At 39.6% G+C, this 12,990-nt stretch overlaps 1 pseudogene; it reads left to right on the top strand.

Moving 5' to 3' along the window:
- The first annotated feature begins 2,614 nt into the window (after positions 1-2,614).
- LOC101130153 (putative vomeronasal receptor-like protein 4) lies at positions 2,615-3,846 on the top strand (annotated as a pseudogene).
- The last annotated feature ends 9,144 nt before the right edge of the window (positions 3,847-12,990 follow it).

The following is a 12,990-nucleotide window of genomic DNA, read 5'->3' as shown; positions in this document are numbered from 1 at the left end:
TCTGCTCTGGTTTCTCTCCATCTTCATCATTTTATCTACCTTTGGTCTTTGATGATGGTGACCTACAGATGGGGTTTTGGCGTGGATGTCCTTTTTGTTGATGTTGATGCTATTGCTTTTGTTTGTTAGTTTTCCTTCTAACAGATTCCTCAGCTGCAGGTCTGTTGGAGTTTGCTGGAGGTCCACTCCAGACGCTGTTTGCCTGGGTATCACTGGCAGAGGCTTCAGAACAGCAAATATTGCAGAACAGCAAATGTTGCTGCCTGATCCTTCCTCTGGAAGCTCTGTCTCAGAGGGGCACCTGGCTGTATGAGGTGTCAGTTGACCCCTACTGGGAGGTGTCTCTCAGTTAGGCTACTTGGGGGCCAGGGACACACTTGAGGAGGCAGTCTGTCCATTCTCAGAGCTTAAACTCCATTCTGTGGGAACTACTGCTCTCTTCAGAGCTGTCAGACAGGGAAGTTTAAGGCTGTAGAAACTTCTGCTGTAGAAAGTTTCTGCTGTCTTTTGTTCAGCTATGCTCTGCCCCTAGAGGTGGAGTCTACAGAGGCAGGCAGTCCTCGTTGAGTTGTGGTGGGCTCCACCCAGTTCAAGCTTCCCTGTGGCTTTGTTTACCTAGTCAAGCCTCAGCAATGGCAGATGCCCCTTCCCCAGCCTGTCTGCTGCCTCCCAGTTCGATCTCAGACCGCTGCGCTAGCAGTGAGCAAGGCTCCATGGGTGTGTGATCCTCCGAGCCAGGTGCGGGATATAATCTCCTTGTGTGCCATTTGCTAAGACTGTTGGAAAAGTGCAGTATTAGGGTGGAAGTGTCCCAATTTTCCAGGTACCATCTGTCATGGCTTCCCTTGACTAGGAAAGGGAAATCCCCCAACCCCTTGTACTTCCTGGATGAGGTGATGCCCCACCCTGCTTCAGCTCACCCTCTCCGTGGGCTACACCCACTGTCCAACCAGTTCCAGGTACTTCAGTTGGAAATGCAGAAATCATCTGTCTTCTGTGTTGATAGTGCTGGAAGCTGTAGACCAGAGCTGTTCCTATTTGGCCATCTTGGTGCCTCCCCTTGTTTTTTTTTTTTTTTTTTTTTTCTGATTTCAACTTGACAGCAGAACTCAACCATGCTGATGGTGCAGACGCATGTTGGTGGGAACTTTTCATTGTTTGATTCTGACATTTATGATACATGGATTCACTTACTAAAGTTTTGTAGAGAGAGTAATAACCATTTAATCACCTAGATGATATTTCCTTTATAAAATCAAACATATCTGGTGGTTTTAGAGCAATATTTTTTACCTCAGTCACTTGTGTTTATTAGACAAGAATACTAAGTGTCAAGATGTTTGCATTGCCTTTCATATTTTTATTTAGGGGACAATGTAATGATAAATGACTTTGAATATATAACCAGACACACCTTCATACACCCCCAAATCTGTGCTAATTTACTGTTTTTTATATTTCATGCATGAAGCTAAATTGTTTTTACCCATGGATTAAAGCCAAATGATACAATGATACCTGAATCCTGGCCAAATAACATGAAATGGCAACTGCAAAATTGTTCTGCAAAATTTTACAAGGTATTATGGTATTGAGGATATCCCAAGAATACTTGAGAGGCATTATCTTTCTCATTGGAGACTGACATTCCTGTATCAAGTAAAGTCTCAGGAAAAAGAACCATGTGTGACTATTTTAATGCAACCTCTTGGTTGAAATAAAATGATTAAAAGTAGTGTTTATCTTGTTGATAACTGAGAAGCAAATATTAAAAATTTTGTTCTGAGATGAAGAGAGTTCACATGATAAGTCTCTGGGGTGTGAACTAAACTGGGAAAGCACCAGGACCATTTCTAAGACATACAGTTAATTAGGGTTTGGATAAACAGAATAATGTTCCCCACTCCCTAAAAAAGATATTTGCATCCAAGTTCTTAGATACTGGAAATACATTACAATTCATGGCAAAGAGAATATAAGGTTGCAAATGGGATCAAAATTGCTGATATGCTGATGAAAAATAAGAAGACTATTATGAATTATCATGGTGGGCCCAGTAGAATCATAAGCATCAAAAACCATGGAAGAGTGAAGAATAAACCGTATCAAAGTGATAGATCATGAGAAAGACTCAATTGGATATATTTTTAATTGTTTGCTTTAGTGAGTCTTTCCACTTTAGCATACATTTTATTCAATTCAACTGTGCAAATGTGATTCATTTTATATGCCTGTCACTGAATTGGGTGCTAAAAATACAATGAGAGAACACAAAATAACAAAAATTGATTTCTAAAGATGGAGGGCAAAGGGCATTAGGAATATAGATAGTGTGCACCCTATACAGGCATGATTGTAAATGTATTCATTATATATAGAGAGTAATAATTATATATATATATATAATTATTTGGCTTAGAAAAGAGTGCAGGGGGTATATTATCAAGAATTTAGCATCAAGATTAATCAAGAATAAGTGAGTAAAATAAAAATAATAATGATGGTAATAATTTCAAACACTGAAGAAAGAACATTGATGATATGAAGTCATTTTTTTTTCAGATCTACAAAATATGTTTCTTCTATGCCATTAGGATGAACACAGTTTTCACTTATGTTATCTTTTAAAAATGCCTTTAATTGTCAAGCTAGCATTAGAATCTCAGCCAACATCTTCCATCTTCTCTTCCACATTTTTACATTCTTTCAGGATCACAGGCCTAAGACCCATGACCTGGTCACCTGTCATTTGGCCTTTGTCCACCTAGTAATGCTCTTCACTGCAATGGAGTTTTTGTCTCCAGACATGTTTGAGTCACTGAATTTTCAGAATAACTTTAGATGTAAAGCTTTCTTTTTTTTTTTTTTTTTTGGAGATGGAGTCTCACTCTGTTGCCCAGGCTGGAGTGCAGTGGCACGACCTCAGCTCACTGCAAACTCCACCTCCCGGGTTCACGCCATTCTCCTGCCTCAGCCTCCCATGTGGCTGGGACTACAGGCGCCTGCCACAACGCCCGGCTAAATTTTTTTGTATTTTTTAGTAGAGACGGAGTTTCACCGTGTTAGCCAGGATGGTCTTGATCTCCTGACCTCGTGATCCACCCGCCTCGGCCTCCCAAAGTGCTGGGATTACAGGCGTGAGCCACCGCGCCCGGCCTAAAGCTTTCTTCTATTTGCACAAGGTGATGAGGGGCCTCTCAATCTGCACCACCTGCCTCCTGAGCATGCTCCAGGCCATTACCATCAGCCCCAGCACCTCCTGGTTGGTGAGATTTAAACATACATTTACAAAATACGATATCCTGGGCTTATTCGTTTTTTGGTTTAACAATTTGTCTTTCAGTAGTGACATGATAATCTACACTGTAGGTTATTCCAATGACCCAGATGATTTTGAATATCAGCAAATATTGCACATTTTTCCCAATGAATGTCCTCATCAGGGCGCTATTTCTTATGCTGTCATTATCCAGAGATGCCTTCTTCATAGGAATCACGCTGCTCTCAATTATATACATGGTCATTCTTTTGTCCAGGCATCAGAGGCACTCCCAGCACTTTCACAGCAGCAGCCTTATATTAAGGACCTCTCTAGTGAAAATGGCCACCAAGACCATCCTGATGCTGGTGAATTTCTTTGTGCTGATGTACTCAGTGGACTTCATCCTCTCATCATCCGCAATGCTGTTATGGGTAATTGGCCCTGTCACCTATGGTGTCCACAAGTTTTTGGTCAATGCCCATGCCACTGTCAGTCCTCTGGTGCTAATCAGATCTGATAAAAGAATCATCAATATTCTGCAAAAGTTGCAATGGAAGTGCCATCTATTTTTAACAAGTTGGTGATAAAATTTTCTAAAAATTATTTCTTTGTAATCAAATAAATTATACAAAAAGCACATAATTTTCTTTCTGATTTAAATAAAACATGTGAATTGTACTTTTATAATATCTCAATATCTTTTAATTTTTTGGTGCCAAGAACTTTGTGCTTTCCTCAATTCAATGTCCACTATGATTTTGTATTCTCAAGGTCTGTCTCTCACCCCTTCATTTTAATTTTACCTTTATACAGGAAAATGTTATTTTCTTCTTGAGTACACTCTTACGCAGCTCCTATTGGCAAGCAAATCTCTTAGTTTTAATTTTTGAAATTATTTTAATTTTTCTTATTTATTGAAGATATTTAGCTATATTCAAATTCTAGCTTGAATAAAAAATTTTTTAAGCATAATTTTAAAATTTGTTTTTAATTGAAAATAACATTGTGTAAGTTTATTATGTATGTTTTGAATTACATATAGATTATAAAATGATTAAATCTAGCTAATTAACAAATGCATGATCTAAAAGTTATTGTTTTTTGTGGTGACAACACTTAACATCAACTACCTTTTCATTTTTCAGGACTGCAATATATCATAATTAAGTATGGCTGCCGTGCTGCATAACAGATCTTGTAAAATATATTGCTTCTATCTAATAATAATTATGTTTCCTTTGACCAACATCTTTCCATCCTGTCCTCCCCACTAACCACCGCAGGCTCTGGTAACCACCATTCTACTCTCTACTTCTAAGAGATAAGCTTGCTTAGATTCCACATTTAATAAATTCCTGTGTTATTTGTCTCTCTATGTCTGGCTTATTTCACTTAACATAATGTCCTTCAGGTTCATCTATGTTGTCTTAAATGGCAGAATTGTATTCTGCCATTTATTTTAATATGCCATATATTTGTGGCCAAATAGTATTTCATTATGTTTACATACCATGTTGTCTTATCCATTTATTCTTTGATGGGCACTGTGATTGATTCCATATCTTGGCCATTGTCAATAGTGCTGTAATAAACATGGGAGTGTAGCTATCTCTTTAACATACTGATTTTATTTCTTTTGGCTATATGCCTAGTTGTGGAATTGCTGGAACATACAGTAGTTCCATTTTAGGTTGAGAAACTTCCATACTTGTTTTTCATAGTGGCTGTATTAATTTGTATTCAAACCAACAGTTTATAAGAGTTCCCTTTATTCCACATCCTTGCCAACACTTGTTCTCTTTTGTCATTTTGATTATAGCCATTCTACTTAAGATAAGGTAATGTCTGGTATTGTTTTGATTTGCATCTCCCTGGAGGTGATAAACGCCAAGACAGAGAAACTGGGAGATACAAGAGGACAGAAATGACTCAGTGATAGACACCATGGAGTCTCATCCACAATCTGCACACTCTGATCCTCTAACCAAATGACAAGCCACAGTTCAACTACTCCTTTTAAAGAAAAATGAGAAAAAAAATCTCTAAAATCGAGGACAGGCAAGGAGAGTGTCCCCCTTTGGGCACCCCAGCTGGTTTTATGTGTGATAATTACAGCACCTCTTCTTGCAAACATTTATGTAAAGGGAGGATTTTACTAAGGACGACCAACATCTAAGGTTCCCAAAGTGAAGAAATTTAAATATTCCCAAACTGGTCTTCTCGTATGCTAAATTAGAGAAGTTAGGTTTCCGCATCAAGGAAAATAAATGAGGGTTGTATTTTAGCTGGCACCTAAAAACATCCAAAAGTAGAAACGACAAACTTATTTCTTTCCAGAAAGGTAACAACAAAATATTTGAAACTACCTCAGAATTAAAGAAAAGTAGCAAAATCAGCTTCTAAAATCAGGAAGCTGCCAGAAACTGTCTCTTCTTTTTCTTCTCCTAAACCTCTGCTTTCTAAACTTCCTTGCCTGGATGATTTCTTTTTTTTCTCTTTCTCCTCCCTGTATTCCTTCTTAAACCACAAAGCGTCCAGAAATAGCTACAGAAGACAAAATAGTAGTCATTTCTTTTAAAACAAAACCCACAGGAAGAGTGGGTTCAAACATAAGATATACACTTTACACCAAGTCCGAATTAAGTGCTCTGATGTTTGGATTTCCTGATCTGACTCAAGACACCTTAGGTTTGCCAAGGAATTCCAAATAATGCTTAAGACCTATGATTCAGGGTTTTCAAACCAATATCAGCTAACTGATTTACTAGTCCTCCAAAACAAAGCCAAAGAATGCTACAAAGTAGTGAATTAGAAACAGCTTTAGCAGATTTTAACAAACTAAAGTGCAAATGGGAGAGAGAAGTGTAGGGAGTTTTGCAACTGCCTCTGTGGGAATTTACCACAGCTATTCCCCCTAATCCTATAGACTAGGCAAAATACAACAATGTAATATATACCCCAGCAAAACCATACCTGATTATTATATCACATTTATTTTTATTTTTTGTGGGTATACAGTAGTTGTGTGTATAAATGGGGTACATGAGATACTTTGATACAGGCATGCAACGTGTAACAATCACAGCATGGTAAATGGGGTATCCATCTCCTCAAGCATTTACTCTGTATTACAAAAATTGAATTATATGATTTCAGTTATTTTCAAAGGTACAACTAAATTATTATTGATTATAATAATTGTCAATTATTGACAATTGCAGTGTTGTGGTATCAAGTACTACTGTTGTGCTACCAGTACAAACTGTGTTATCAGTACAAATACTACTGTTGTGCTATCAGCACAAATACCCTGTTGTGCAATCAAATAGTACCTCTACCTCTTATTCATTCTTTTTAACTATTTCTTGTACCCATTAGCCATCCTCACTTCCCTCCATGGCCCTACCAAACTGCCCCCCTACTATGCTTCTCAGCCTCTGGTAACCATCCTTCTACTCTCTATCTCCGTTGAGTTCAACTCAATGGGATCCTTAGCGCCCATAAATAAGTGAGAACATGCAAAGTTTGTCTTTCTGTGCCTGGCTTATTTCATTTAGCATAATAACCCTCATCCATGTTGTTAAAAATGACAGAATCTCATTCTTTTTTTCTGGCTCCACTGTGTATACATACTACATTTTCTTTATCCATTCATCTGTTGATTGACACTTATGTTGCTTCCAAATCTTGACTATTTTCAACAATACTGCAACAAACGTGGGAATGTAGACATCTTTTCAACATACTGAGTTCCTTTCTTGTGAGTATATACTTAGCAGTGAAATTGCTGGATTATGTGGAAGCTCTAGTTTAGTTTTATGAGAAACCTCCAAGCTGTTTTCCATAGTGGTTGTACTAATTTACATTTCCACCAACAGAGTACCAAGCTTCCCATTTCTCCACATTCTCACTGGCATTTGCTGTTGCCTGACTTTTGGACAAAATTCATTTTAACTGGGGTAAGATGATATCTCATTGTAGTTTTGATTTGCATGTTTCTGATAATATAACTGCTTGCAATTCATATGCCTTCTTTTAAGAAATGTTTATTGAAATATTTTGCCCATTTTAAAGATCAGATTACTAGATTTTTTTGCTATACAGTAGTTTGAGCTGCTTATCTGTTCTAGTTATTCATCCTTTGTCAGGTGAATAGTTTGCAAATATGTTCTCCTATTCTGTGGGTTGTTTCCTCACTTTATTGATCATTTCCTTTGACATGCAGAAGATTTTTAACTTGATGTAACTTCATTTGTCCATATTTGCTTTCGTTGCCTGTTCTTGTGGGGTATTACTCAAGACATTTTTTCCAAGACCTGGAGAGACTTTCCCCAATGTTTTCTTGCAGTAGTTTTTTAATTTGAGGTCTTAGATTTAAGTATTTAATCCATTTTGATTTGACTTTTGTATATGGCAAGAGTTGGGGTTATAATTTCATTCTTTTGCATGTAGATATCCAGTTTTCCAAGCATGATTTATTGAAGAGATTGTCTTTTCCCTAATTTAAGTTCTTGGCACATTTGTTGAAAACGAGTTCAGAGAAAATGTATAAAATTTTTTTCTGGGTTATCTGTTCAATTCCATTGGTTTATGTGTCTATTTTTATGCCAGTACCAGGCTGCTACAGTTACTATAGCTTTGTAATATAATTTGAAGTCAGTTAATGTGATTCCTGCATTTAATCTGTGAATTGCTTTGGGTAATATAGACATTTTAACATACTAACACTATCAATCCATGAACATGGAATATCTTTCAATTTTTGTGTCTTCAAATTATTTTATGATTGTGTTATAGTTTTTGTTGTAGAAATCCTTTACTTCTTTGGTTGATTTCTATGTATTTAGTTCTATTTGTGGCTGTGATAAATGGTATTTCTTTTTAAATTCTTTTTCAGATTGTTCACTCTTGGCATATAGAAATGTTACTGATTCCTGCTGGGCGCGGTGGCTGATGCCTGTAATCCCAGCACTTTGGGAAGGTGAGGTGGGCAGATCACGAGGTCAGGAGATCGAGACCATACTGGCTAACACGATGAAACCCCGTCTATACTAAAAATACAAAAAAAGTTAGCCAGGTGTGATGGTGGGTGCCTGTAGCCCCAGCTCCTTGGGAGGCTGAGGCAGGAGAATGATGTGAATCCAGGAGGCGGAGCTTGCAGTGAGCCAAGATTGCACCACTGCACTCCAGCCTGGGTGACAGAGCGAGACTCTGTCTCAAAAAAAAAAAAAAAGCTACTGATTTTTATATATTGATTTGTATCCAGAAACTCTACTGAATTTATCAGTTCTAGTAGTTTTTGTGGAGTCTTCAGGTTTTTTACAAATATAAGATTATATCATCTGCAAAACAAGGATAATTTGTCTTCTTCCCTTTAGATGCCCTTTATTTCTCTCTCTTGTCTGATTGCTTTTGCTAGGACTTCCAGTACTATGGAGAATAACAGTGGTGAAAGTGGGCATCCTGGTCATGTTCCAGATCTTAGAGAAGGGGATTTCAGTGTTTCCCTTGTCAGTATGATACTAGCTGTGGGTATGTCATATATGGCTTTTATTATGTTAATAATGTTCTTTCTCTACCCAGGTTTTTGAGGGTTTTTAATCATGATGGGATGTTGAATTTTAGCAAATGCTTTTTTTAAAATGCCTTAATTTAAATGATTATATAATCTTTTCCTTCATTTTGTTGATGTGATGTATCATTTGGATTGATTTGCAACCATTCTTGCATCCTTGTGATAAATCACAAGGGTGTGATAAATCACACATGATCATGAAGAATGATATTTTTAATGTATTGCTTAAAGGTTTGCTAGCATTTTGTTGAGGATTTTTGCATCAATATTAATTGGAGATATTGTAGTTTTCTTTTTTTAAAGTGTCTTTGATTTTGGTATAAAGGTAATTCTGGTGTTATAGAATGAGTTTTGAAGTATTCCCCATCTCTATTTTGTGGAATAGTTTCAGTAGGATTGGTGTTAGTTCTTTAAATATTTGTTAGAATTCAGTAGTGAAGCCATAGAATATTGGGGCTTTTCTTTACTGGGAGACTTTTTATTACAGCTTTGATCTCATTATTTGTTATTGGTCTGTTCATGTTTTGTATTTCTTTGTGTTTCAATTTTGTGTGTTTCTTGGCCCTAGTCTGGTCCACTCAGACCTGCTCCATGCTCACCATCAGGCAGCTGGTGGTCCTTCTTGAAGAGTGAGTGCAGCAGGGACCAATGGTTGGGCTGAAGCCCCTTCACCTCATGGGGACTCTCCAATACTCATTGAACTTCATGGTGAGGGACAGAGGACCCACCCTGGCTCTCAGCGGGTGAGCAGGGAATTCTTATTCAAGGAAGCCCCTGGGGCAGCAGCAGGAGGCAGCCCTTGGGAAAAAGCGCCCAAGACCCCCCTCAACCGGCCATCCTGCCTCCTCTGCAGGACCTTCTCTTCCCCTCTTTCCCTCCCTCCTGAGGTGAAAAGGAGGGGAGGAGACCACGGAGCCCGCTGTGTCAGGGAAACCTGGCCCTTCCTTTTGAGCGTCCAGGGGACTCGCATGGGTCTCGCCCCTTCTCCAGGACCTGGAAGCTTCTCTCTCTGAAGAGCCCTGAGTTCCAGTCTCAAGTGTCTCATTCCCCATTGCCTCCTGCTTCTCCTTTCATCCCTGCCACCACCACCTGGGGCTCACACTCCCTGCCTTTGGGCTTCAAATGTTGTACTACGTGCTTGACCCACTAGCCTGCTTAATCTTCAAAATCACTCTATCAAAAAGACATTTTAGGCTGGGCATTGTGGCTGAAGCCTGTAATCCCAGCACTTTGGGAGACCCAGATGGGCTGATTACTTGAGTGTATGAGTTACAGACCAGCCTGGGAAACATAACAAGATCCTGTCTCTACAAAAATAGAAAAAAAATTAGCGGAGTGCTGTGGCACATGTCTGTAATCCCAACTACTTGGGAGGCTGAGGTGGGAAGATTGCTTGAGCCTGGGATGTCGAGGCTGCAGTGAGCTGAGATCACGTCACTGCACTCCAGCCTGGGCAACAGACTGAGACCCTGTCTCAAAATAAAAATAAAAATAATTTAAAAAGCAAAATTGCCGAAATCATTCATTTAACCAATAAGATGAGCACCTACCTATCAGGGACAATAAAAGTTTAAAGGGGCCAACAATTATGAAGGCAGTATTGAATTCACTTGAAATATGAAGAACACCACATTGGGTGAATTTAGATAGGAAGGCCAAGGAGATATTCCTAGGAATATCATTATATATGGAAAACACTGAAAAAATACACTGCGGTGTTTGAGAAAATAATGGCCATAGAAAGAGATTTCATGGGCCTTCCAGCTTATGAAAAAATCAACTGAAATTGCTCGACATTAGGTTAGAACATTAAAAAGGAAAAATAAGCCATTATAGAAGGAGAGAATTGGAATAGGGGACAAGAATGACCCATTTCCCAGTCTCTTCCTAGAACAGGGCTGGGGAAAAATCTGTGGTCATCACATTCACCATTGCATAAACACATATTCTTTCTATATGTCAGCAAGGAGCAAGGGCTACCAAGACAAGGCAAGGAAAAGGAATAGAGAATATTGCTGGGTGCTTTTCTGTAGGGTGATCAGGAAAGGCCTCACTGAAAAAGAGACATTAGAGCAGAGCAAGTGAGAGAGAGAGAGTCATAGAGAGATCTGTGGGAAGAGCATTCCATGTGAGGGCAACAGACACTGCAAAGGCCCTGAGGCAGGGAGTGCTTGGCATGTCTGAGGAGCCAGAAAAAGGCCAGTGGGGCTGAAATGGAATAAGTGAGGAGTAATAGGGGCAGAACACTTATGGCCTTAGAGATAATGGCTCTAGGTGTTTTGTTTTATTTTCCAATTTTTAAAATTGTGTTAAAATACACATAACATAAGCGTCTGGGATCCCACAGGATGCTGGCCCCAAACGGGCCAATTTGTCCTGTCTCTGTGGGATTTCTTGGTTCTAGAAGATCAGATTTGGTCTGGGTCACCCAAATCTGTCTGTACCCCAACCTCCACTGTCTGCTCTTACCTGCCTAGGTGCTGGCTCAGGTACTGGGCAAACTTTACCAGGAATATATACATTGTGTGGAATTTCTTAGCTTCCATTTCAACAAAGTTGAAACTTGGGGGAAATGATTTGCCAAGGGTTACAACTTGGGGAAAATGATGATAGTTTGCTTTACAAATTGTTCTAGTTAACCATTAAAAGTATGGCATGTGTACCCAGGTACAGTGGAATTCGAGGTAAACAGCAGAACAGATGCATGCTCAGGTACATTTGAGTTGGAGATGAAACAGCAAAACAGATGCGTGCTCAGGTACACTTGAATTCGAGGTGAACAGCAGTATGCATGCGTGCCCAGCTACACTTGAATTCGAGATAAACAGCAGAAAAGATGCGTGCCCAGGTACACTTGAATTTGAGATAAACAGCAGTATGGATGCATGCTCAGGTACACTTGAATTCAAGGTGAACGGCAGCACGATGTGTGCCCAGCTACACTTGAGTTCGAGGTAAACATCAGCACGATGCATGCCCAGATACACTTGAATTCGAGATAAACAGCAGAACAGATGTGTGCTCAGCTACACTTGAATTCAAGGTAAACAGCAGAACAGATGCGTGCTCAGGTACACTTGACTTCAAGGTGAACAGAGCACGAGGCATGCCCAGATAACACTTGAATTCAAGATAAACAGGAGAACAGATGTGTGCTCAGCTACACTTGAATTCGAGGTGAACAGCAGTATGCATGCATGCCCAGATACACTTGAATTCAAAGTAAACAGCAGCCCAGGTACACTTGAATTCAAGGTAAACAGCTGTATGCATGTTTGCCCAGCTACACTTGAATTTGAGATCAACAGCAATATTGAATTTTCTACCAAAAATGCATACGCTCTGTCTCTGAATAAATGTGCAAGAAATGAAAGTTCTACATGCCCAACAACTCTTTGCTTCCATTTCCTTACGGTCATGAAGCCACACCTGCCTGGAGCTACTAATCTATTTCCTGAGTATCAGAACCCTCTTGCTCATTTGGGGAATCCATCTCCCTGCAGTTGACCTGTGGACCTCCAGCATCCCTGGGCAGCCTGAGGACCCTAAACCCTGTAGTTCAGTTTATGACACGTAGGCTTGGAGGAATTTCCCTCCATAAGGCTGCTGTGAACTCCCACGCCAGGAGAAATTAAAATTTGTAATACGGCGGAGATCCCTGAATGAGCTTTTCTCCCTGATACATGTCAGCGAACTCAGTGTGTCTTTGGAAATCCGGAAACCTCCTTTTCTCAGTTCAGGCTGCCTGCATCATGCTGGTTTGCTTCCTGCAACAAAACAGATCATCCAGACATCTCTCTGTTTTCCTTCGAATATTCCCCACGCTACCACGCCATTCGTGGGCAGGACCTCAGTGCCTGAGGTCAGAATAGAGACACCTCTGACATCCCATGGCTGTACCTGCAAATAACCCTTCCTCGGCAGTCGCTGAAGCCACACCTCTACACAGCTGTCTGTTGTCTTACAGTGGCATAAGCATAAAAGAGATTTTTTTTGACATGTATTATAGCACCTGCTGGCTTTGTTTCCCTCCCTTATACCATAATATTGCTTGTTGATTTGTATCAACGGATTTGCATCTTCTGCTCACCACACACACACACACACACACACACACACACACACACAGACACATCCACCCCACTCCCCCCAC

The sequence above is a fragment of the Gorilla gorilla genome, chromosome 13 (genome assembly GCF_029281585.2).
Source record: "Gorilla gorilla gorilla isolate KB3781 chromosome 13, NHGRI_mGorGor1-v2.1_pri, whole genome shotgun sequence".
Taxonomy (NCBI): Eukaryota; Metazoa; Chordata; class Mammalia; order Primates; family Hominidae; genus Gorilla; species Gorilla gorilla.
Note: the sequence above shows the minus strand (reverse complement) of the source record. Positions and strands in the feature narration are given on the sequence as shown.